This window comes from Aethalodelphis obliquidens, unplaced genomic scaffold (genome assembly GCF_003676395.1).
Source record: "Aethalodelphis obliquidens isolate GAN/ISIS:26980383/991018 unplaced genomic scaffold, ASM367639v1 scaffold33, whole genome shotgun sequence".
Classification (NCBI taxonomy): Eukaryota; Metazoa; Chordata; class Mammalia; order Artiodactyla; family Delphinidae; genus Aethalodelphis; species Aethalodelphis obliquidens.
Window position 1 is genome coordinate 7,358,982 of NW_020837977.1, and position 24,170 is coordinate 7,383,151.

At 42.2% G+C, this 24,170-nt stretch overlaps 1 protein-coding gene and 1 long non-coding RNA gene across 4 annotated transcripts in view; one reads left to right on the plus strand and one right to left on the minus strand.

Moving 5' to 3' along the window:
• The window catches only part of SULF1 (sulfatase 1), a 161,388-nt gene that overhangs the window by 133,666 nt on the left and 3,552 nt on the right, over positions 1 to 24,170 (minus strand). Inside the window, exon 1 of one of the 3 annotated variants that reach the window (XM_027127942.1) lies at positions 2,413 to 2,752. The exons of the other annotated variants lie outside the window; for them this stretch is intronic. The gene's annotated coding sequence lies outside the window, so the exon portion shown is untranslated. Of the gene's footprint in view, positions 1 to 2,412; positions 2,753 to 24,170 lie in introns of those variants that run through there. 3 annotated transcript variants of the gene reach the window in all.
• Positions 3,030 to 18,748, plus strand: LOC113631467 (uncharacterized). The gene is made up of 3 exons (XR_003437342.1): positions 3,030 to 3,138; positions 4,064 to 4,180; positions 18,703 to 18,748. It is a non-coding gene; the product is annotated as an uncharacterized LOC113631467 (long non-coding RNA).

A 24,170-nucleotide genomic window follows, 5' to 3' on the forward strand; every position in this document is an offset into this window, starting at 1 on the left:
GGACCCCTGACTAAATCTGCAGATTCCCTGGATTCAACATTCCAGCACCAACCGAAACCAGTTCCCCGCCCCTGGCTCTCACATAGTCTGCTCTCCAGTGCGGTGCGTGGGCCTCTCACTGTTGTGGCCTCTCCCGTTGCGGAGCACAGGCTCCGGACGCGCAAGCTCAGCGGCCATGGCTCACGGGCCCAGCCGCTCCGCGGCATGTGGGATCTTTCCGGACCGGGGCACGAACCCGTGTCCCCTGCATCGGCAGGCGGACTCTCAACCACTGTGCCACCAGGGAAGCCCCCTGCTGATTCTTTAAAAGTCACACCAATCAACATCATCTTTGTAAAAGTTCCTTTGACTTTCACTGGGGAAAATTACTTGGGCCTCAATTCTGTCACTTAATCACAACACACTTCTGTTTTTTGCAGGTGTTATATACTCTTAAGAAAATTAATCTGTTGTTTTGGTCTGTTTCCTTGGACTAGGAACTCTTCCAGGGCAGCAGGATATTAACCTTCTTCATTTTGGTATCACTAGTGTTCAGCACAGCATGCAATACACGGTAAATGCCCAAAAATCCGAGGCACTGAATCAAAGATGAAAAAAGGGAGTAAATGGAAAAGCCCTAAAATTGAAAGAAACTGCTATTTTCAGACACTGTGCTAGGTACTTTACATATATTATTTCCTTTTAGTCCTTTCAACAATCCTCTCCTTGGGGTAAGTAGTATTGGTCTCCTTTTGTAGAGGTGAAATCTGAGGTTGAAAATCTGCAAGATCTTGCTGCTGGTCGCATAACCACGTAATGGCAAAACCAAGCCTCCGATCCAGATCCCGTCACAGTCTGCGTTCTTTCTGCCATGACTGAGTAGGCTTTGGGGGCTAACGTTGAGATTACGTGGCTTATCTTTGTAACAAAATTAGCTAGATTATAGAATTTTAGTATTGACAGCTCACTTTTAAATTTAGGGGGAAAACCAAGTAGAATCCAGTCTTATTTCCAACTTTAATTCTGCCTTAGAATTTCTTGGAAGCCACAGAGAATTTTAAGTGGAAATCTCATTTAAAGGGAATCTTAAAAATAGACCCACTTTTATAATGGTTCCCATGTTTGTTGAATACATAATGAATAAATAGCTCTATTGCATTCTGAAATTTGATATGAAATCTTTCCACTTGGTCTGTTTTGGGTATTACACCATCATGTAAGATACTGAACACTGGAGAGTTACAACAAATGTGAGTTTCGGATGATTAAATATATATATATGTATATTTAATTAAATATATACATACATTTGGGTATCCTGAACTCTTTTATACACACACACACACACACACACACTGGTATACACACATTACGTGTGGTTTTCATAGCTATTCATCTAAAGATAAAGGCAATCAAACTCAATGGATTCATCATAGCACTTAACGACAGTAAAAGTGAGAGGCCTTGCTTTTCTACATTACTGTCAATTTATATTTCTTAGTTTTCTTACCTGAAATAAAGACTAATTTTCTATATCTCACAGTACACCAACTTATAATCATGGTTTTATAAATGCAAATTGAACAACTACCCAAAATAGAACTTTATTTTCTCGGCTTATTCATTTAGTGAATCATACTTTCTAAATGTTCAGAAATTGTATCTCTCTTAGTGTTACCCTAGAGTTTTAAATTCATCTTTTGTTGAGAGACAATTTCTCAAAGCCATGAGCATCACCCCTGAGAAAAACACTCTTGTTAATTCAGCATCCCTTACAGACACATAGTTCAATAACAGAGCTTGGGGGTTTGCCAGTGCTTAAGAAGTTTGTGCCCATGTTCCTTTAATATTTAGACCCTTCAGCTATGCAGTGATAAACTTAGGAAGAATTCACATGTCCACTCTAGTTACAGTGTTTTGCAGGGTTTACACAAGCCAGTGCAAGTTTCAAGCCTATGCCAAAAAATGGGATTTATTTCATAGTGTGAAAAGAAAATTCCAGCAACTATATTTGCCTGAAACTGTGAGCACTGAAAGCAGAGAAATTGAAGCTGGAAGTAGCTGCATCGTTTCTGGATGCCTCACAAGCCAGGTGAATAACCAAGACTCCTTTGTAGGGCAAGATGTGTGTGTGAGTGGAGAACAGTCAGCCAGCACCAGGACCGGGACACGGGGAAAGGGGCAGTTTCAGCACTTCCTCTTGGTGCTATTTTGTTAATAAGTGAATTATCAACAGAAACCTCTTTCCCTTCCTATTACTTTTAGGAGGGGCCCAATCTGGGTGGAGGACTTTAGCCAGAAACACATTTCCCATCATGGCAGCGTCTGAGTGCGGGAACCCATTCTCGCGAATAAATACGATGAAATGGACAAGAGCAGTAAGGAAACTTTGTTTTCCTCCTTTGGAAAGAAAAAGCAGAGCATCATACTTACAAAAGTCGCCTTTAAAATCTTCTCTGGAGAACAAGCTCTGGGAACTGGGAGCTTGCGGAGGAGCAGAGATAAGGTGGGAGCGGGGCTTCCTTCCTCCTTCTGGGGGCGAGAGTCATTGTTCCTTATCTCCCTGACCTCCGGGCGCAAGGGGCCGGGAAGGCCCGGCCTCTGACCCCCTCTGCCCTCCCTCCTGGTCTCGGCGCCTCGGGTCGGGGTTTCCTATTAGCCGCTCCAGCCGCCCAGCCTGACACGGGCCCGGGGATGCATTAAGGCCAGTCTGTGAAGTTCTTGCGAGATGCAGAGGGTTATATAAGCCCGCGTATTATTATCATAACACACCCCCATAGAACCAAGGCTGCCAGACAAACAAAAGGCAGTTCCAAGAAGGGGAGGGGCAGAGGCAGAAGTTACACTGGGGGTGAATTTCGGGACACTGCTGAACTGGCTGGAAAAAAAGGCAACTCAATACGTGTATGCAAACCTCGGCAAACAAACTGAGCTGCAGCTGGCTGGCCGGCCACGCGGGGGGGCTCCTCGGAGGGAGGGGCAGTAGAGGGGGTAGGCAGGGCTTCCCGGCTGCGGTCCCGGCTCCCCCTTCCCCGGCACCCGGCACAGTAGCCGCCCGTGGCGGGATGGAGTGGATGAGGAAGATGTGGTATTTGGAAAGGCAGACGTTCCAGAGACCAAGTGCTTAGTAAACACGGATGTTTCCTAGACTCAGACCAGGTGCTTCTGTTGCTTTGCTTTCGTCCTGGTCTCTTGTTTTCCTAATGATGGTTTTCGGGGAGTTCCCTGGGCCGGGGCCGAACCCTCTATGTGCATCCTCTATTTTCAATCTCCGTGAGCCCCCGCTTTTTTTCTCTGTGGGAGCAAGACACCCAGCCAGACTGTTCTTTAGGCCAGAGCTTGGGTCTGAGAAGGTTCTGGTTCACTCTGAGCACCCATCCTCCCTGCGACCCTCCCTCCCCCCATCCTGCTACCTCCAGTTTTCTTATTTTCCTGCCCTGTTCCTGGCCCCGCTGCCCAACATGTGAGGAGCTTCATCCTCCTGGCATTCGTGGCTTCCACGTGTCACCCCACTAATTACCCGCTTCCCATCCTACTGCCCCTCACCTACTCCAGCTCATGAGAATATGAATCATTCTCTAAAGAAGGCCTTTCCGTTCCTTCCCCTACCGCCCTTCCTCACATCCTCTCCCTCAGCCTGGAATGTCCTCACTCCCGTTTCCTTCAAAGCACAGTTCAGATCCCATCTTCCCCACAAGATTTCCCCAATTTCCCTTCTTTTCTCCCCATTGACCCGGCACGTAATTCTTCATGTGCGTCTGGTTTCGTAAGTCTGGGGTCTCGTGTGGTTCTCCGGGGTGGCCTAGGACAGGCACTTCGTGAGTGTTGAAGAAATTCAGCTGACAGCCGACGTGGTGTCACCTGGGCCATCAGTCTTAGAGTGGGGGGGCCGCATGTAACCTCCGTGGGCTCAGGTGAAAGCCCGTGTTGATGAGCTCTTGAAGCTATGTGGTGGGCCCAGGAGGGTTTGTGATAGGCATAACTTTGGGGTATTGGAAATTTTCATAAATTAAAAAAAAAGAAAAGAAAGAAAGCTTTACAAAAAGTGGAGAGGAATGTCTAACCTTGAGTCATATTCCTTTAGGACATGTGTTCATGAGGGTACCAGGAACTGTGGCCTCTACTGAGTTCCTGCTACTGCACATCAGGAGACCTCTGAAGTGGACCTTACTTCCTAGAAGGCCAGAAGAGTTCCCGAAAGGTGAGCTTTTCAGAAACCACAGACTTCTGGGATGTGTTTTGTGAGAGAACTTCTCCACTGTGGAAAGAACAGAGACTATCACAACAGCAGCTCCACATGAGAACAATAGCTCTCTGGTGACTTACGATATGGGGTGAAGTACAGAACGCGAGCTGTCAGGTGTTGAATTTCTGTGGCTAAGCGTTCAAGCGTTCTTCGGGACGTTCCCGTTAGTCTCTGGTGAAAGCCGTGTGCTGTCGATGCCACCTGTGGTGGTTGGGTGGACTGTGATGCCCTTTAAGAGACTTGGGGTGTGTCAACATGCTCTCCCATGCACACAGAATGTTCAGTGAATTAGAAGAAGTTTCCTGCTTCCACTAATTTGGAACAATAAAAACGGATTCAGGTTCTAAGGAGGAATTTTGGCCTCCAGTTCTTGAGGTCTGGGCTTCAGGAAGGACAGCGGTCTCATTGCAATTCCGTTGTTCACATGTAAGATCTGTCTTTTTGTTCTGCTCAAGTCTGAGCCATAACCATTGTTATTGCTACCATGTGTGAGTCCCGGCTAGGTGTCAGGCACTGGCTAGATGTTTTACACGCATTCTTAACATAGCGATTGTCCTAAAATAGAGCTGTTTAAAAAAAAAAAAAAAATCTTCATTTCTCAGATGGGAAAACTGGTCATACAGCTTAGGAAGTGACAGAACTAGTATTTGAATCTAAGTCTGTCTGTGATTTTTCCATTCTGCTGAAAGCTGGAAGAAACCTGAGAATCTCATCTGCTAGTTTTCAGTCTGGGTTCCGAGGAGCAGTAGACTTCCAAGGAAGTGCTTCAGGAATTTGGGGTTGGCGGCGGCGGGGGGGGGGGGGGGGGGATAGGGAGGGAGCAAATGTGAGGAGGAGACCAAGTCACCTGGGCTTGGGTGCCATTCACTGGATTCAAACAAAGAAGCTTCATTTCCGTCTGTTTTATAGAGTGACTTTAGACTTTGTTTAAAACAAGGGCTTTGCTACTAAAAAAAAATTATTTTGAAACTCTAGAACTCGTTTAAATTCTTCATTAAAAAGGTATACAGCTTGAGGTTCAGAGAGATTAAATGCCTTACCCAAGATTTTATAACAGGCCCAGCATTAACTTCAGATGTCCAAGCTCTGCCTGGAACCCCAGGTCTCCCTGAGTCCTTTATCTCCCCAGTGGTTAAATTGCAGGGAGAGTGAGAGAAAGTCTGACCTGACTGTGTTTCCTGACAGTATTCTTCTCGAAAACTGAAGGCAGGCATACTTTTGACTTTGGCTTGATAGACCATTTTCTGTCTCTTTGGCTCGGAGTCTAAATTAGTCAACATTCACCTCGTGGCAAATGAAGATCAAATGAGGAGTAAATATGTAATCTGTCTGGATGATTTAGGGCTCTCGTCCTCTTTTCATTCAAATCAAAGCAAGTAGCAGAGGATACTTCCACGTGAATCATCTAGCTGACATAGCCTTGGCCTGAGAGTACTCCTGCTAGAAAACTGCTTATGCCCCCATGGTTATCAGTCCAATCAAAAGTGACTCTTGGGGCTTCCCTGGTGGCGCAGAGGTTGAGAGTCCGCCTGCCGATGCAGGGGACACGGGTTCGTGCCCCGGTCCGGGAGAATCCCACATGCCACGGAGCGGCTGGGCCCGTGAGCCATGGCCGCTGAGCCTGTGCGTCCGGAGCCTGTGCTCCGCAACGGGAGAGGCCACAACAGTGAGAGGCCCGCGTACCGCAAAAAAAAAAAAAAAACCAAAAAAAAAAAAAAAGTGACTCTTTTCACAGGAGACACCATAGGTGTGGCGAAGACATTACTCATAGGTGTGGCGAAGACATGACTCTTAAGGGGGTCAGTATAGCCAAGGGGAAGTGAGTCTCTTCTAAGTCCACATAGCTTGCATGTCTTGTAAAGTCTAAGATTTCACATGCTGCTTTGACATCTTTGAGCCTCACGGGGCCCCGAAGGGCTGTGAGTTCCCCTGCTTTTATCTGCAGTGCTCCCACCGAAGTGGGAAAGGCTCCCCCTGTGGCTAGGTCCCCGATAGCTGGGCATCATCACTCCACCTGGGCCTCATCCTAATAGGTTTCACTCCCCTGCCATCCTACACAGTCATTGCAACAGGCCAATCACATCGTCCCTGGGAACCAGGGTACCACTTACCATCTTGTTACTACAGAGCCTGCTCCCCAGAGCTCCTTCTTTTTTTAAAACTAATTTTTATTGGAGTAGAGTTGCTTTACAATGTTGTGTTAGTTTCTTGCTGTACAGCAAAGTGAATCAGTCATACTTATACATATCCCCTCTTTTTTGTATTTCCTTCCCATTTAGGTCACCACAGATCATTGAGTAGAGTTCCCTGTGCTATATAGTAGGTTCTCATTAGTTATCTATTTTATACATAGTAGTGTATATATGTCAGTCCCAATCTCCCAATTCAACCCACCCCCGTGCTTCGTAACCATGTTTGTTCTCTACATCTGTGACTCCATTTCTGCTTTGCAGATAAGTTCATCTCTACCATTTTTCCAGATTCCACATATAGGCGATATTACACGATATTTGTTTTTCTCTTTTAGACTTAACTTCACTCTGTATGACAATGTCTAGGTCCATCCACGTCTCTGCAAATGGCACTATTTCGTTCCTTTTTATGGCTGAGTAATATTCCATTGTATATATGTGCCACATCTTCTTTATCCATTCCTCTGTAGGGGGACATTTAAGTTGCTTCCATGTCCTGGCTATTGTAAATAGAGCCCCCCAGCTCCTTCTTGTTCCCTCTGTTCCCAAATGTGCCTCTGTGTTGCCCCATGTGGCACGAAGTGTCTGCTTCCCCTGGGTCGTTAGTGTATGTGACTAGTATAAACTGTTCTTGATCCCCTGTGTCCCAAGTCAGATGTCCTATGTTTGGTCATCCCAGAACCCTAGGGCAGGAGTCCCTCCCTCCCCCATGGGGTGAAGAGGAGGCGAACAAAACAATGACCAGACGTTAATGCTAATACGAAATGGAATTTTCAGAGAACTAGTGCCAAATATCACATCCTTTGGAGTTTTGCTAAGCATTAGGCTATTGGCAAATAGAAATGACTTTTAACTGAAATTAGCCAGAACTGACCTAATAAACTGACCTTTATTAATTTCAAGGCCCCTGAGCTTTCCCATCTGCCCTTTTTAATTTTTACCATTCTCACCTGGAGATTTTTGCAAGCAACAGCATCGTTCTCTTTCCTGAGACGGCTTAACTGTAGTCCTGCCCAAAGGCAAAGGAATCAGAGATGACCCTGCCATGCCTGTCATTTAAATCTTTACTAACAGCATTCTTTCAGAACAATGTAGCAGAAAGAATTTTTCGCATCTCTACAGACAAGAGATTATAATAAGCAGATTTTTTTTCCATCTGAAACATCCCAATATTAATGTACAATATTCTCAGCCCTAGAAACAAAGCGTTCGATGTAATTTCTTTCCCTGTTCATGAGATTTACAATAGGAAGGTCGTGTTTGTACTAGCTTTTGGCTTGAAATTAATCTTCTTTTCTCCTCAGCCTTTCTGTAGAATCCATGCACTTCATTATTTAGTCATTTCCAAGTATTAAATGCCTGTCAGTTTTGAACAATGATCTAATCTTCCCTTTATGGGTGGAGAAACTGAGTTGTGAAACTTGCAAATCATCGCCAGGACACAGATCATTCTAAAGTTTGTGGCTACCGTGGAAATGCTTTTCTTCCACACATCTTAGATTACAAAATAAAACTGTAAATTGTCTCAGAAGCAGCAAGTATGACATCCTCCAGTTATTAGAAAGTATTCATTAAAAGCTCATTTGCATTTTGCCTTACGAGAGAAGCTTTATGGAGTAAATAAATACATTCAAACTCCACCACCAACCTCAACACAGGCTGTGCTGGAATCACGTCCCCTGTCTCTGAACTGTGCCTCATACAGATCAAAATACATTCTTAGTTCAGTTGGACAAGGGTTCATTTGAACCACATCTGGTGCTCATCAAACCTCTATTTTAGGAGCGGGGAATTCTTTTTCAGAGATACATTATGTCTGGAAGGTCTATGGCAGCAAACAGTCCTCATTAAATTTCACAACATTTTACCCACATATATACAGTACTCGCTTTTATGTGATTACGGGGCCCAGGCAAAACCCTGCGCGGTCACTTCAAAGAATTCCTCACTTGACTAATTCTAAAGAGTACATTGATTTTCTCATCATTTGTTGTGTTTGACAATAGAAAGGCTGACACAGCAACACTGCTAAAATGACATCTCCTTTCTATTCAAGGGGAAGGAATTCGTGTTAATATTCTTAATGACTGGCATCTTTATGAGAAATGTGAAATCATTTATCCTCAGCAATAACCTGCCGAGGATTAAAAAGTACTTGGTACTTAGAACGGAAGTCATCTGTCAGGAAAAATTATTTAGACGGCTGCAAATGAACTGAATAAATTGGCTTCCTAATTATGGTGTGTATATTCAAGTTTGTTAAAATTGGTTTGAGCTGAAGAATTTGGAGAGGATCTTTCAAGAAGTGGTCTGACATTCTGCTGGAGGAAAAGATAACACGTTCGTTTGATAAACTCCTTTCATATTTCCTAAGGATTTCTGGAAATGATTTAAGAAGCAAGGGCAGGTAAATCAAGAGAAAACGCATTAAGTAAGCGCACGTATGTCTTGCTAATTTGGAACAACGGTAATAATGCCTCATGGAAAACACCAAACAGCGTGTTCATCTTGATGCCCTAGATTCTAAATAACCCATAGTGTTTTCCATGGGGGTTTGTTTCAACCCTCTCAGGGCCGGCTTGGGCATTAACCCAACGGAACACGTCTAAGGCAGCCCTTAATGAACGATGTAGAGACCAGTCTGTATTCTGTAGGAACTGTCCCACTCTTAATGGGTGTGGTGTTGCACACCAGTTAGCAAGTCTTTACTGGAATCTCAGTCTTCTCTGCCTCGCTAGCTTAATAGCAAACCTTCATTTAGCTCTTTACCAAAAAGCCTAGTAAATTGTGGGAAGAAGCACTTTACTGGCATTGGCAGTTGAGTGAGTCTGGAAAAAAAAGGGTGTAAATTGTAGGCAAATGTAAACTCCCTCATGTAATTAATGATGAGGTTTTACTGTTTAGCATTTATGTAGAACTTTCTTTTGAGAAAAAAAATTCGGCGTTGATTTCTGAAGACAAACTGACATGGGTCCAAATCCTAGCTCTACAGGTGTGTAATTTTTTTTTTTTTAATTTTTAGTCTTCTAACTAGAATGACTAGTACAGGAATAATGAAGTCAGAAAGTGAACAGCAGTGTATAGCACGTGGTCGGTACTCAGTATCATTCAGTTTCTCCCTCCTTTTCTGGCTCTTTTAGGGTGTTCGTGTCCTAATCACTAGTTCAGTATTATTTGCCCTGAGTCAGTAAAAAACATTCCTTTCTTCAGTGAGCACGAACTAAGCGGTGACCCTGGCAATAGCTGCTTAGGTTCCTGTATTTAAATATAAATATTAAATGATATAAAGAGATAACAGTAAGGGTCTCTTTAAAAAGACAATGACTGATAATTATTAATAATAACCTGAATGTTATTGTTGTGACTTCAGCCCTGGAGACAAACAGTTATTCAGGGCATCTGGTCAACTCAAGCTGTTAGGGTTGGTGTAAGAAATCCAAAGAAAGCTTTTTCTTTCTTTGATGCCGAATCCAGTTTGCCCCCTCCAGTCTTTTTGTGAGCAGGCGGAGGAAAAAATGGCAAATGCAGGGCTTCCCTGGTGGCGAAGTGGTTGAGAGTCCGCCTGCCGATGCAGGGGACACGGGTTCGTGCCCCGGTCCGGGAAGGTCCCCCATGCCGCGGAGCGGCTGGGCCCGTGAGCCATGGCCGCTGAGCCTGTGCGTCCGGAGCCTGTGCTCCGCAACGGGAGAGGCCACAACAGTGAGAGGCCCGCGTACCGCAAAAAAAAAAAAAAAAAAGGCAAATGCAAAAACATATATACTAGAGAGCAGGGGCTGGGCAGAGCACAGGAGCACAGACTGGGCAGAGAAGATGAGGAGAAAGCAGAGGCGTGGGAGACATAGCTGACCGCGGGGCTGAAGTCTCTGAGGGTTGCTGATACAGGATGTGCTGAGCCCAAGACAGGAAAAAGCCTCGTTTTGCAGAATCTGCAAGTACCCGTGTCTGGGGCTGGCAAGTGCATTAGTAAGAAGAACCAGAGATTAAGAGCCCAAGCCTGAGGCAAGGGTGATGGACAGCAGGAGGAGTGATAATGGGCAACGCCTGAAAGGAACGGCTTTAATGCTATAAACCGGTGCCAAGTGGAGAAACCTGAGACCCGATGTGTGATTGACTTCCACGAATGCACTTTTTACCCTGAAATTCCCTGACATTGCAGTCAAGTTAAGCTGTGCACTTAAGGTGTCTGTGTGCTGGGGGGCGGGGCACGGGGTAGGACAAAGGTCATATTACTAAAGCAGGAAGGAGGCGGGAGAATGTTGTCCTCTTGGCTCACCTAACTCTTGTTTGAAGAAAAATGGATACAAGTGAATATTATTGGAAACTGGTGTGGGAAGAAACCACAAAAGGGACAGCTGGAATCGTGGGCTGGAAGAAAGGAGGTGGAAAAGTATATCCCTTGTATCCTGCCACTTCCCTTGACCTCACCGTCTTCCCTGACTGGTCCCTTCCTGCATCGTCAGCCGGTACCTGCGAGGGCACCTTACATAGTAAGTCAGCTGTGTTCACCTTTTATCCTGACTGGTTATAGCAAAGGGAAAAATCATGGACTCCCAGCAGTAAGACTGAGTATGACTTCTGTCACAGAGACAGGAGGTTATCCAAAAAAGGTTATCCAGACAGTCGAAATCTGTCAGATTATTGACAGAGCAGTTCAAGTTTCCAAAAGCTGGCTTAAAAGTTTTTTAAAGTGAAATTTGGTTTCTTCTTTACATTTTTTTTTTCCTGGCTTTGAAACTGTGTTTTGCTTTAAAGCTGAGGTTTGGCAAATTGAACCAACTCAATTTTTAGGTCTTGTATTTAAGTATTTAGATCATGACGTCTTAGAAGCTTTTTAATAGAGAACTCCAAACATCATTTATTCATTTAACAAACATTTACTGAATGCTTAATGTGTGCCAGGGGTTGCTGCTGATACAAATAGGTTGTGGTACCTGCTTTTTCAAACACATGCTTTTCCATACAAACTGTGTTCCTGGAAAGAATTCTCTCGATTGCAGAAGTGAAAGATCACTGAATATATGGAAAAGAAATTGGCTAAAATATCAACTAAGCTTAAAGGAAAAAAGGGAAAATGTGGAATAGGACAGTTTAATTAATGGTAGGAGTTCAGAGTGGTCCAGGTCCTGCCTTAACCCCTGTAGTTCTACACATCAGTCAAGTTAGTCAGACTCTCAGACACGTTTCCTTGTTTGTATGATGGGGACCATGAGAACTGCATGTCATAGAGATGTTGAACAAATTAAATTAGATAATGTATATAAAGCACTTACTTGCACACAGCAGGTACGTATTCAATAAACCTTAGCTGTTATTATGTATAATATTAGTAAATAAAACACAGGCATCTTTTTCAGTCATTTAGTTTTGTTCTTTAAGAGAATGTTATTTTTTTCTATTACTAAATAAAGCATGAGCCCTAGAATTTTCAGATATGGTCATTAGGAGTATAAAAGGCATTGGAATGTCAAGGGCATAAATTGGAAAGAGTACTGGTTCTGGAATTTTAGGACCTGAGTATCTCTCTGCAGAATATGACTGCCAGTTAATAGCTATGAACAATAATGATATAAGTAACCTCCACAGCCTGTTTCTTAATCTGTAAAATGGGTCCAGTAATGCCTGTGCTATCTACTTCATCCAAAGAGTTATGAGGATCAAATAAAATAGGATTGTAAAAATGATTGGAAATGGGTAATATGATATATAAAAAAAAGTTACAGCTAAATAATAATTATGAGTTTTCCCTGAGCTATGGTACTGATGACTGACTGGCAAAAAATGTAATTGTGGTTTATAAATATTTTAAGTGGAAATTACTTTTCAGTTTATACAGGAATAGATTATAGGTTTGGAGGAAGTGTGGAGAACTAGAGACCTGGATTCTAATCAGCTCTATTAGCATATGCAAATTATTTAACTCCCGTGTCTCTGTATCTTCTATAAAAAAGTTTGTATTTGAAAATAATTACAAAGAAAAAATCTGAGGTTTGGAGAATTGATCTAACTTACAGAAAAGTTGCACAAATAATAGAAAAAAACACTTGTATACCATTTACTCAGATCCATATATTGCTAATAGTTTGCCCCAGTCTTTTTATCAATTATCACTCACTTTCTCTTTCTATGTATTTATGTATGTTTGCATGTATATATTTTGTTTGTTCTTCCTTGAATTCAATGAAAGTTGCATACCTCATGGTCTTATAACCCTAAATATCTTTCAGTGACACAGGTACTTAGTTGGGTGACGTGCTCCACAGGGTGGTAAAAATCAAATGAAATGTTGGAAAGCACTTTGGAAAGTATAAATTGTTATATAAAATTAAAAGTTTCATAAATTGGGAAAAATCAAATTTCATAAAACATCAGAGGAATTACTAAGGAAGGACAAACTAAGGAAGTCCATTTTCAATGTGTATGAGAAGCTAAAGATTGAGCAAACTTAGGAGTCTCTGTGATGAGTGAGGGAAACGAGAAAGATGCTCTCGAGTTATATTACTTCTGGAAGGACCTGCGTCCTTTTTTTGTGTTGTTTTTTTATTTTTAACAGTTTGCCATTTTATGTGGTCTCTTTGGTGGAGATCGTGATCATGTTAGAGAAAAAATCATCGAAACTCAAGGGCAGTTGCAGCTCAGAGGCAGAACAAAAGAGCTGTAAAGAGTTTGGGAAGAGTTCAGCTTTATTTCTACTGGTCCTCCCTTTGAGTAGTGAAAATGACCTGCTTTATTTTCATTATAAACAACAGTTGAGATACAAATAAGAAATAGGAAAGCATGTTTTATAGAAGTGGTCAATGTATAGGCTTAGTTGAAAATAGTATGAACAAAGTATTCTTAAGGACCAAAGACATAATTTTTCATAGAATCCGTTTCCAGCACTCGCTGTGATTAAGGTTTAGCTATATGAAAAACAGGTAATTATTCTGCCAAATTACCTCTACCTTGACAATAGAATTCTCCCTTTCATCAGCAGATGTAATAGTGGTAAGCCTGATTTCTTTATAATAATAACCAGGTTTCCAGTCACACCCTCCAGTGAACTGAAATATAGCCAATAACTTAACAATATGAATGCAAATACTCTTTTTCCTGTGGCATATTTCTTTCATTGCTCTGAAAATTATAATGGCTTTCTTTAGGTACTTATAACAACAAAAAGAAATCTAGGACATGTTTTGAAAACAAAACTATTTTTTCAAAAAAATCAAAACCACACTTAAGGATTCTAAGTTAATCTTTTATTTTGAATTATTAAATTGTTATTCTCAATAGTGCAAGATGAAAAATGTAAGTTAATGGTTATGAAAGACATTTATAATCCAACAATGATTAATTTTACTTCCTTTACAAATAGATCAGTTTTAGACATAAATTATGTAGGTATATAATGGTATATACACTCACATAATTTATAAAGCTGTGAAGAATATGGCTCTTATACTTCTCTTGGGAAAAGTCCAGTACCTGGGGACGTATTTAAATGTTTATTTCTCAATGAGGTGACATCACTGAGGGACAGCCCAACTGATGTAAGGCAACAGGTTTCCCTAATGTAATATATTTGTAATCACTTGAAGCGTGAAGCAGTGAAGTAGGAGCTAGAAGCCATGAGTTCTAACACTGATTACTCCACTCGCTAGCTCTCTAGAATCCTCTCTCAGATTCAGTTTTCTGGTGTGCAGAATGCCATATTTGCTTTGCTTACCCAAAGATTGCAAGTTCCAATGATTTAACTCAAGGGAAAATGTTTTGAGGGAGTGATGGTAAATACTGTCATCATTGCCTGGGTAGCATTCTTTCGGCAAAGGTTAAAAAGTGCCTTTACAAACAAGGCTCTTGATAACAAAGCTACAAACTTTTGAATCAGTGCTTGGGTATTTCTGGTAGAATGGATTTTCCGCAAAGAATACATTTAAACAGTAAATGCTTTTGCTGGTATTTGTTCCAGTCCCAAGAATTCTCTGCAGTCCCTGATTTTTCATCATGGCACTAGCAAGAGGGGCCATGGGAGAGCTGGGTTCATAGCTCCATGTTCTCCTTAGTTCTAGTGTACAACTGACGCATGAACTCCAGTTAATCCTGGTAGAATTTTACTGCCTTATATTTTTGATAAAGCCTGGCCTATAGAACTATCTCTGGTAAGAATGAGTTTTAGGATTCTTAGGCAGGCTTCAGTTTCCTCAGATGTAAAATGAGGGATTTTACGTAGATGATCTCTAAGGTATATCTCTAATATTCTGTACTTCTATGATATTTTCCGTGCCTTTCCTGGGAAATCTAGCCTTCATTCTGATTATTTAAGAAAACTATACGACATAATATCTGGTAGCTTTGACAGAATGTGTGATAATTTCCTCTTTCTTCTAAGTGATTTAAAGCCTCTCATCTCACTGGCAAATTGTCCTATAAATAAGAATGTGATTTTGAGCCAATGAATTTTTACAGTCAAATCCCACGACAAAAAAGAAACAAACCCCCCCCCCCCAAAAAAAAACAGTATGATTTACTGTGGAGTTTACAGGGCATTTTAATTTATGATATGCAGCAGACAGTGGACACTTTCATTCAGGTGGGACGGGTCTATCTAGCACTGTCCTTAAAATTCTGGTCTTGCCGTAGTTTTACATGTCCTTAAAAATGGAATTGTCACAATCACCTCAGTTCAGCTCTCAAGAGAAATTAATTGATAGCATAGACTCCTGCATGGCTGGCGTGTGAGTGACACCCAGCTCTACAATTTCGCATCTAATCAAGGAAGATGGGAATTCTAGTTGGCCTATTGTCTATTTGAATCTGTTTCTGGATGGAATCCAGCTGGCTCAAATGTAGCCCTGGGACAGTGATGTGGGCAGAAGAAGGAAAAAAATTAAGCCAGAAAACTGGTGCATGAGACAGTGCTTTCCACATTGTCAAGAGAATTGCCTGGTGTAGCTGTGAATTTACTTTTGATTAGTTTCCTGAAATTTCTCAGCAACTAAAATGCAATTTTCTATCCCAATTATCCTTGATTATTCTGGCTCTGACTATATAATGAAGACCTATATATCAGATATACCATCTTGAAGCTATGCTTGATAGATGCAGAGGTTTAAAACTTAACTTCTACCTTATTGTTTCTAATAGCAAAGAGAGGGAGCAATATTAAAAATCTATGAAGAATAGCAAGAAATGCAAAATTGGACCTAATTAAGAGCTAAAATTATACAGCAACATTTTAAGTGGTAAGAGATCACCTATGAGAAGGAAATTATTAACAGTTGGTGTAGCTAGGAAAAGAAAGTTCCGTGGAAGTAAGGGGGTAATTTTTCTTCAAGGACGGGTGAGATGTGGACATTCACAACCATAATGGGAGGGCAGTCCAAGCCCAGAAAACAGTATGAGCAAATCCTTAGTAGCAGAAGTAAGCGATGTAAATTTAGGAGATGCTGGACCAGCTTAGGAAGAGCAGAAAGCACATTGGGGAAAGGGGATGGTTGTAGTGGAAAAGATGATGTGGGTCCTTAAAGGCTGGTGTTTCATTTAGGCTGGATGCTGTAGGAAACTGGAAGATGGCTGTTTTAGAGTAATGGAAGGGCAGGATGAAAACAGTGCTAAAGGAAGATGAGTTTAACAGTGATATGTAAGATGAATGGGAAGAAGAAAGATAAAGTGTAAGCTCCGTTTAGAAGCAAGAGGTGATGCAGAACTGGATTAAAGTCCTTCCCTGTTCTCCCACCATCGTTTTTAGTTTTAAGGAGAATGTTTTATTTATTTAGACTGGTCTTAAGGGAAGAGCAGAGTTTTCCAGTTAAGGAGAATAATGTAATCTAGATGGAGAGAATGGCAGAATAAAGGTTAAAAGGTAGTGGGTGGCATGCTCCTGAAAGGTTAATTTGCTCAATATCTCACTATTAATGGTAGCCAAGTTCTAGAATCCAGGTTTCCAATATTTTTCCACTTTACCACCCTGCTTCTTTTTCCCAGCTATAACACTACTGCCACTATTTAGCAAATTTTATTTCATTGCTAGTCACATTTTAATTTACTACTTGCCCAGCATGAAATGTGATTTACCTGAAGCCAATGAGGCAGTCCAGTGGGGTTTTCTAAGCTTCCAAAGGGGTTAGAACAGTGGCAGAAGCAATTGGAAAAATATCTCCAATTCCACTTCTGAGATAACTGTAGTGGTTGACCGGAATGGTGGCTCAGTGGGTCTCTGATTTTAGAGCAAAACAACTGAGAATAACAATCGCTATGCATGAAGTGTTTCATAAAGCTTATTTCCTCTCTGTTTTCTGTCCTTATTTTTGTGTCAAAAAACATGGCTCTAGGACAGAACATGTTTTGACTGGTATTTTTTTCCCCCTTCCTCTCCATTTATTCATTTTTCTTTTCTTACAAGGACCACGCTTCTCCCATTGAAGAAGTCTTTGTACCCCTGAGACAGGTCGACAAGCTAACATGTAGGAGTAGAATCCTGAATTGAAATCTGAATTTAGACAGTCTGAGATGAAGGAGGTTAGGAATATCAGTCCACATGCCATACCTTCATCTCCAAATACGCACTTGAGCCCATTGACCTACGTGGACACCGGCTGAAGAGACCTAGTGTTAAACTTGACAGCTAAATCCAGCTTTTGTGTTCGCTGCATATGATGTTTATTGCTCTAATGATGGCGCTTGTGTATTCTATCTTTATCCCTTGGTTCTTTGCACTGGATGTCTCAAGAATGACCAATTCAGTCATTAGCCATTAATAGTTTCTGAGTGTATACTGACTCATGCCAATTCAACCCCCATGCAACCCTAAATGAGAACGAAATTTACAAGTGCTAATACTTAGGCTGGCATTTCTCCCATAGGAACCAGGGAACATGGTTCAGAAAACTCAGTTGAGTAAAATAAAGTGGGCCAAAGTCTTCATTAGATACTTGAACAGAACCCAAGTCTCTTTTGAGGAACCAAAATGCTGTCAGGTCTCCACAGGTCAATTTTATTTCCACAAATTTCTAGCAACAGGACTACATTTTAAATTCCAAATCTGGCGGACCCAAGCTGTGTATTCTTTAATCGTGCTGCTCCCAACATCTAGTGCAAGAGTGTGAAATGGCAAATATAATCGTCTACCTCTAATAAAATTATACCTAATCCTGAAAACTATTCATTGATTTAATATCAAGAATGGCTCTCCTGTTTTGGAGAGAAGCTTAAAACGAACTGTGGCTGAAACAAAATAAAAGGGTGGTACAAGAGGAGATAGAAAGCAAAGCAGGGGGTGGGGTGGGAAAACCTTAAAATTAAAAATGATTTGTCTTTGTAGTTAGTGAAAGGGAGTGTCAATATCACTTGTAAAATGTCATTCATACATTCTGCAAAAGGATGTCAACCAAGGTAGAAGCTGAAAGTTCTGAGCAGAAGCAACTTAAATATTTCATCTCTTCTTGCCTCTAGACTCTTTAAATTAAATGTCCCTCTTCAGCAACATTTTCTTAGTTGAAAGAAGAGAATTATAGGTATTTTGCAGAAGTAGTTTGTTGTTCTTGACTTGAAAAGTCCCTTACTACCCTAAAGTTTAAAAACACTAGAATAGTTATTGGGTCAGCTATTTTCTTAATCTGAGAAGAGATTCTTTTTATCTAAGGAGGAATATGTCATAAAAAACATCAGTTGTGTATGTCTTATGTCCATTGATGATCAGAAAGTTAGATTTTATCTGTTTAAAATTATATTACTGAACATTTATATGCACATATATGTACCTGTTTGCATTATAAAGTTATCCCAACCATAGCTTGGGATATTTATGGTGTTGCAAAATGAAATTCCACTTCCAGCATCCCCATTTTCCTTAGGTGGTGTCACCATTCCCTGGCTACCTGGGCTTGAAGCCTCAGTGTCTTCTCTGTCACTTGTCTTTCCTTTGTCCTCTATTTGACCAATTACCAAGTTGTTGATATGGTCATTTAGTTCTTCACAATGTTTCTTACACCCATCCTTTCCTCATTCCCAATGTCTCTGATGAGAACAGGCAACCCTTTTTTCTCTTTTTTTGGGCTCCTGGTACTCTCCCAGTTGTGTGTTCTCTCTCTCTGTCTGTCTCTCTCCCCATTCCTGAAAAATCTACTGCTTAAACTTCCTAAGGCATCTATTTCAACTATGAAATCCAACCTCTCTACCTGATGTCCTGATGTGTCACCACACTCTAGAGTCTGGCCTAATTTAGCTGACATGACATGCTTAAAATAGAAAAGAGTACAGAGGAGAGGCGACCAAGGACCATACTCTTTTTTTTTTTTTTTTTTGCAGTACGCGGGTCTCTCACTGTTGTGGCCTCTCCCGTTGTGGAGCACAGGCTCCGGACGCGCAGGCTCAGCGGCCATGGCTCACGGGCCCAGCCGCTCCGCGGCATGTGGGATCTTCCCGGACCGGGGCACGAACCCATGTCCCCTGCATCGGCAGGCGGACTCTCAACCACTGCGCCACTAGGGAAACCCATCTTTCTCCTTCTCCTTTCTCATCTTCTCTCTCTTCCTCCATAACCCCTCTTCCCTCCCTCTTCCCCTTCCTTTCCACCCTCTCCTCTGCCGAGTGCCTCTCTTCACTGTATTCACAAATCCTCTGACTCAAAAATACTATGTCTTGGCTTGAAAATGACATACACAGTTTAACTCCAGGCCTTAACTCAAGTGGTTCCTTCTGCCATCTTGGAAAAAGAATACAGCTGTTTGAATCCTGACTAAGTTCTAGGCGCTTAACTTTATTATCTCATTGAACCTTGGAAACCACACTTTGTGATCACCGTATCCCCATTTTATAGAGAAGGAAACTGAGTAAAAGAGGGTAAATGAATTGTCTCCATGGAGTTTGTCAAGAATGGAGATGAATCACAGCTCTGATTCATCTGCTTCACGATATGGAGAAAAGTCTTCCCCGGCTCCGGTTCCAGCTCCTCCAGTAGGGGCTCTGTGGACATCCCTTTTAATTAGTATTAATAATTAATACTTAACCACAAAATTTTTTCCATTGCTACTAGAAATTTTTTTTTGTAGGGGGCGCATTTTCCGCTCACAGCTAAACTAGAGATTCCTGCAGGGCAAGGATGGTGTCCTATATTATTTTGTACTCCTCTCAGCACTAGGATAGAGAAACATACACAGGAAGTTCTTGAGTACACACGGACTAAATGAATTAGCACATCGACACAGCTTTCTTAAGCCTCTTCCTTTTGACTCCATTTAGAAGGCGCCTATGGCTCTTCCTTAGACATCAGATCAAATGCCAAAAAGTAATTTAAACTGTTCGATATTGAGCCTATCCCTCAAATCTCTTTTACTAAATTTAGATGTCATATATGAAAAGAATGGGATGACACACGTGAATCCTCTAGGTGTCTCAAATAAAAAAATATTACATACCCCATGCTTTTATTCATTTGCTATATCCAGAACATTTTCTTTTTTCTTGCCAGCGTGAAGCTCTCAAGAGGAAAAAAAAGGAACATGTGATTTGTAGGGGCCTCTTTTTGCGGGGGATGCACTTCTTATACATGAAAGTTAAAAGCTGAAGTTTCTAGAATTTCTGGATGCAACGCCAAGCACATCTGTGTACTAGGACGTTCTACTCAGGGGAAGATTGATTATTGGCAGGTGAAGGTTAAGGGGGAGGCTTTAAACTGGCAGGAAGTCTATTCAGAGGACGTGTTATAGAAAGGTGATTTTGATGCTAAGCCATATTAGTGATAGGAGTTTGAGGCTAATATCCACAGGTGCACGCTTCTAAATTAACTTATCAATAAATGCACACTCTATGCATTTCATCTGTTCCCCCCATGACCCTGGTATAGCTAATATCTCAAAATAGGCTAACCTTCAGTTTTATTTTAATACAGCAGGTGTTGCCCGTGAGTTATAACACCATGCCACAAAACTGGACAATAAACAGAACCCCCTGTAATTCAGACTTCCATTTTGTTTATTAAGAATGTGCTCGGGCTTTCCTGGTGGCGCAGTGGTTGAGAGTCTGCCTGCCGATGCAGGGGACGTGGGTTCGTGCCCCGGTCCGGGAAGATCCCACATGCCGCGGAGCGGCTGGGTCCGTGAGCCATGGCCGCTGGGCCTGCGCGTCCGGAGCCTGTGCTCCGCAATGGGAGAGGCCACAACAGTGAGAGGCCCGCGTACCGCAAAAAAAAAAAAAAAAAAAGTCTTATTGCTCAGAAAGATGGGAAAATGCTTAGATTGGTGTATTTGGGGCCTCCATCCAGGGAATGAATACAGGAGGATTTTCCCGAGTTCTTGAAATAAACTTGTTTCAGGCCCATTATGTATTCCATGAAGTGGAAAAGCTGCATATATTAGTAGCTTTATTTGCAGATGGGGGAAAAAAACATAGAACAAAGTAATAAAAAAACGAGTTCAGGGTTTCAGTTAATTGTAGCAACAGACCTTCTTTCTAGCAACCGCAGTTTGTGGCTGAGCTGAAGATTTGGACAAAGCCAACAACAGAATAGAGATGAAAACTGAGGAGAATTAAAAAAAAAATAAAGCAGAGGAGAATAAAACAAAAGCAAAAATATGTGAAGGTAGATGAACATCTACTTCAGAGTCAATTGTTTTGAAACAGAAAATTCAATTATTGTAGTTTTTTTTTTTTTTTCTGGTACATGGGCCTCTCACTGTTGTGGCCTCTCCCGTTGTGGAGCACAGGCTCCGGACGCACAGGCTCAGCGGCCATGGCTCACGGGCCCAGCCGCTCCGCGGCATGTGGGATCTTCCCAGACCGGGGTACGAACCTGTGTCCCCTGCATCGGCAGGTGGACTCTCAACCACTGCGCCACCAGGGAAGCCCCAATTAATGTAGTTTTATAACATGATTGGATATGGGATAAAACAAGTCCCCTTCTTACTATGGTTCTTCTCTTACACAAGTGTCCTGTCTTACTCATGAGTTTATCATCCACGTAAACTTTCGAATCTTCATTTTACGTTCAGCCAGAGCCATCTGGGCTCTTGCCTGTTCCCAAACACTGCTCCCACTGTCAGCCATCGAACTCTCTTGTGTGAGAATTGGTTTATTATTTTCTGAAATGTGTAGATTAATTTGGGGAGACTCTACCTTTTCACCAAGAAACACGTGTCTTCTCATTTATTCAGCACAGCCATTCAATATCAACCTCACCTGCTACAGTTAATGAACAGTGGCATGGCCAGGTTTCTTAGAGTCACAATTTCAAATATGCAGGAATAGTTTCTTACAGATTTCTAGCTGTGTAGTGAAAAAGGAGATCAGCATATAAGAAAAGGTTTTACCTTTGAAGGTCAAGAGGAGAGCTACATTTTTTTTTTTGATTAACAAAGGTTTAACACACTATGGTGCAGTTGAACGTGTATCCCATATTTTGAGCAGCTAGTTTATCTGCTACAGCTAAAGATGAGGTCAAGCCACGTAACTGTTAATGCTTCGCTTTGGAAGTTCTATAGTCATGTTCGCTAGGAAGAGAGAGGCATCTCCAGATATATTGCCTTGCCCTTCGTTTAGAGGAGTTCCAGTCACTTTCCTCTCCCTGGTCTGGGGCAGGTGCAGACCAGATGATCAGGATTGGAAAGAATATGCTTTGATCTGTCCCAAGATCCTGAAAACTGAAGCTGAATGACCAGTGTCCAAGGATGTATTTGCTAGGTAGCATTTAGTGCTTTGTGAGATCATTTCTCGGTCAGCTGCCCTTCTGGGGAGAGGGTACAGAGAGACAGCTCAGTGTTTGATGGTGGGTGCAGAGTCTGGGAACAGGCCAGAGCTCACGCTGATTGCTTTCAGCTTTTTGTTCACTTTGGTTTAAGGGTGAAGGACAGCAAAGGTCCAAGCCCCTTGTTTTGTCTAAATGGTATCTTGCTGTACCAAATACTTTTGGAAGTTTGACCTGACTCTCTACAATGTTTCGCCAAGTTATGATTTCTTTCTGAACAGTGGGCCAGGAGGAAGGAAGAGAAGCACATGACCCTTTGGTGAATTCAACTCCCTGCTGGGGTCCACTGTTCGGGCCCTTTGTTCCCCCAGCCCTATGGGAACTGCTCTTTATTATCTTTTAAGGCAGGACCCAGGACTCCCTCCTCCCTGCAAAGGGTATTCAGCTGTCACCATTGTCCCTACGGGTCCATTAACTCAGTTGCTCCAAATCCCTAAATGCCAAAAGCAGCTCCTCTGGACCTCTCTCTACCCCTGCTCCCTTCCCCAACCCCTGCCTTTGGTGGCAGAGAAAACAGCTAAAAGAAGACACACTTTAAATAAACAGATAGAATGAATGATTGACATGACCGAGATGAACACAGTCATGCATCCTAGATCTGTATCTGCATATGCATCTACCCACCTTCTCTCTCCCCCATTTATTGCACATGTGCTGAGCTAGGTGCTTTGTGGTTTTCTCTCTCTTCATAACATCCCCAAAGAAAGTATTCCTATCTTCATTTTACAGAGGAGGGAGCTGAATGGTTAAGTCACCTGTCCAAGGCCATGCAGCTAGTCAGAGGGGGTACCTGGATTAGAACACAAGTCTGTCTGAACCCAAAAACTGTACTCTCCTGCTTTCAAAATCATGTTTGAAATTTCACACCATAGCGGGGCAGCTAATAGATGTAATTCCTACCACGGTTATAGAAAGCTGAAATAGGAGGGGAGTTTTCAGAAAATACTCAAGCTTAATTTTGGACAATCATTTCACACGTTCTGCCCAAGTGGCATTTTTCCTAAGCTGCCCCCAAATACAACCAATCAAGTTTTATCGGTTTTTTTTTTTTCCGTTTCTCTTATGAATGGAGAGGAGACTATTAGAGCCAGTATATGGCTCTAAAGTGGGGTAACTAGAGGGGAAAGTGCCTTGGATGTCTGAATGTCCCTGTGAGCTAGCCAACACCCATTTATTAGTAAGGCATAAAAGTGGACCAGGCCAGTTCCTGTCTTAGGAGTCTTCACTGTACCTGAGGAGTCAAGTGATAAAAAGGCAAAGTAGAAAGTAGGGCTAAAAAAAAACAAGGTAATTGTGCTAACTGCAACCCACAGATAACCAATAACCTCAATGGAAAGAAAACATCACTGGGAGATGTAGTCAGGGGAGGCTTCCTGGAGGAGGTGGAACTTAAGCAGAAGCTTTGAAGAATGAGTATACAGAGGTGATGAGGATATCCTACACAGAGGCTTATAAACGTAGAACTAGAAGGAATATCTCACATGATGATAAACTCTCATTTTGCAGACAAAAAGATGGAAAACTAGAGCGATTAGGGGTAAGAGAAGAGACCAGAAGTGGGGGACATTGAGCTGGCCACTTGAGCCACAGGGAAGGGTAGACTTCTGCTGCTGTAGGGATTTGGTGCGAGATACAGTTGGAAAGTTGGGGCTGAATAACACAGGGGCAACATGTCGGACTGAGAAATTCAAGCTTTATCCTGTGGACAGTGAGGGTCCATGTGGTAATTCTCAGCTGAGAAATGCTTTGATGGAAGCCGTGTTTTAGGAAGCTCAGCCCACAACTGGTGGACAGGAGGGAAGTGGAGGCGAGAGGACCCGTTAGGAGGTTGCTGTAATGACCCCCATGTGATTGGATCATTGCACTGGAGCGGTAGCTGTGGGCCAGATGTGGGTGACGCTTTAAAGGGAGGACTCACAGAATTTGATGACAGATTGGCTATGGGGATGAGGGGAATATTAGGGAGAAAAAAAAGCTAACAGGCTAATACCCCTCCTCCCCAGCATATTGAGTTTGAATTGAAAATATTTTAAAT